This window comes from Tupaia chinensis, unplaced genomic scaffold (assembly GCF_000334495.1).
Source record: "Tupaia chinensis unplaced genomic scaffold, TupChi_1.0 Scaffold000355_1, whole genome shotgun sequence".
Classification (NCBI taxonomy): Eukaryota; Metazoa; Chordata; class Mammalia; order Scandentia; family Tupaiidae; genus Tupaia; species Tupaia belangeri.
Window position 1 is genome coordinate 1343000 of NW_006159850.1, and position 2278 is coordinate 1345277.

Here is a 2278-nt window from a genome sequence, read left to right on the forward strand (position 1 = left end):
GGGCAAGGGAACGGCAGGGCGGAGCACGGCAGAGCACGGCACGGCGGAGCACAGCAGAGCACGGCAGAGCACGGCACGGCGGAGCACAATGGGAAATGGCACGGCACGGTGGGCACAGCGTGGCATGATGCAGCATGGCACAGCGGGGCATAGCAGAGAGCAGCACAGCGGAGCAGGCTCCACCCTTCCCATGGGTCACTCAGAGGAGCACAGACATGGGGACATACAGGGAGCAGCCGGCCGTGTGCTGACGGACAGGCTCGGAGTGATGCCACCATGAGGCAAGGGACACCGAGAGCTGCTGGCCACCCCCAGAGGCCAGGGTCCAGGGGGCTCTTTGGGGAAGTGTGGCCTGTCAGTGCCTCCATCTTAGGAGGAGAGGCAGCCCCGCCGGCTCCTGCAGCAACCCTGGAGCCCAGGAGCCTGACTCGGCTATGCTTCTGGCCCGAGCTCCGGGGCCGGGCCAGGGCAGGGCGGGCATGGAGGCAGCCCTGCCGCCGCTTTCTGCTGAGTCTGGTCAGTCAGGAAGGAACGATCCAGCCCTTGGGCCTCCTTGCCCGAGGGGCTTCGGCCCTGGTGCAAATTAACCCTCCTCCTCCAGAGCGGCCAGGCCTCATGGGGTCTCCTACCCCCTAGGCCTTCACAGACATCCCTGAAGACCTGGGCTACCTGCTCTGACACGCGGTTCGCCTCCACAGCTCCGAAGGCAGCCTGCTCTGCCTCCAGCCAAGCACTCGCCAGGCCCGCGCTCAGCGCGGGGTGACAGCCGCAGCCTCTGGACAGAACTGCCTCGTGTGCTCAGAACACAAAACGATGGGGGGCTGTCCAGATTGAGGGGCGCACCGATCCTGAGAGCCCAAAAGGGGACACCCTGAAAAGCAAATTTCCCCCTTGCCTCAGCAAACCCACGTCGCCTCGCCCCAGAAGGCTGACGCAGAGGCATCTCCTGTGTCCGCAGGTGCAGACCTGCTTCCTCAGACAGAGAGGGAGGGACACTCCTGCCGGCAGAGGGCAAGGCAAACCGACCACAACCCTCACGACGCGCTTCTCTGGCTCAGAGGGCGGCAGCAGGCCCTACGGCCGCACACGCCTCAAGGAGCAGCGGGGAGCGAGGCCAGGCCCCTCGCATTCAGGTCGGGCCTCGGGAGTTCGGTCCACGTGGCCGTTGGTTCTGTTCTGCGTTCTGACTGACGACCAGCGATAAGGATTCCGCTGGCCCAAAGGGACAAGAGGAAGAGCGCTATGGGCGCTTGCAGGGCCCTGTGACCGGAGGCAGGCAGGAGGCTGTGCCCCGCTGGGCTCACCGGCTCTCGGCCCAGATCGAGACGGGCCGTGCACACCTCGCCCCCGCTGGGCTCACCGGCTCTCGGCCCAGATCGAGACGGGCCGTGCACACCTCGCCCACTCCCTGGGCTCGCTTTACTTTTCCCTTTTCAGCGCGGACAGCATGTGTGTGCGTGAGAGACAGAGACAGAGAGAGAGGGTGCCCCCTGATGGCCGTGGTCACACAGCGATCCCATCCATTTCCATCCTGCCAGGATCCCAGCACACATGCACCTGGTGTGTTGAAGTCACAGGAGCTGGGATTGGAACCGTGGTCAACCACGAGAGATCTAAGTCCCGTAGCCACCAGCGCCCGACCTCTGCAGCTTCTCCTTTAGACTCCTCTCTGCTCTTTGCGATTCCACACAACAAAACCAGGAAGTGCAGCAAGCCTGAGTCAGGGCCTCGATCGTGGTCACAGCCACACCTAGGGAGGCCTGTGGCTGCTGACAGAGCAGCCGTCTGCATGGTCATGCAGGCAGGGCTGCCTCCTTGCCGAGCCACTGCCCGGAGCGGGCGAGCCGACCACTGGCTTCCACCAAGAACACTCGAACCCCAGCCACGTGGGCCTCAGCATAAACACAAGTATTCTGTTTGTAAGTCAGAAGCTCCATGAAAGGAGAGTGGTCCCAGGTAGAAAACAGGCCCTCTCACACCACACACAGCTGCAGAGCCCGCACTCCCGGCCCCTGGGCCTGCCTACCCAGCCCTGGGAGCAGGGTCTCTCTGCAGTCATCTGGGAACTCAGCCCTGCCACAGCCCAGCATGTTCTGGCGTCTGTAGGACCAGGCCCCAGGAGGGCTCTAGTGGGCACGGACATGGGTGTGGACATGGACATGGGAGGCTCCATCCTACAGCCCAAGGCCTGGAAGGGCCCCAGCAGGACCACTGCAGAGCTCACCTTCCAGGGGACAGTGCTCCGGCTGGGCCCAGGAACCCATGGCGGGAGCAGAGC

The 2278-nt window shown here is 64.3% G+C and overlaps 1 protein-coding gene across 1 annotated transcript in view; it reads right to left on the reverse strand.

The window, feature by feature from the left end:
• Window positions 1-2278, reverse strand: part of BANP (BTG3 associated nuclear protein) — a 94749-nt gene that overhangs the window by 30629 nt on the left and 61842 nt on the right. The gene's annotated exons all lie outside the window — the stretch shown is intronic.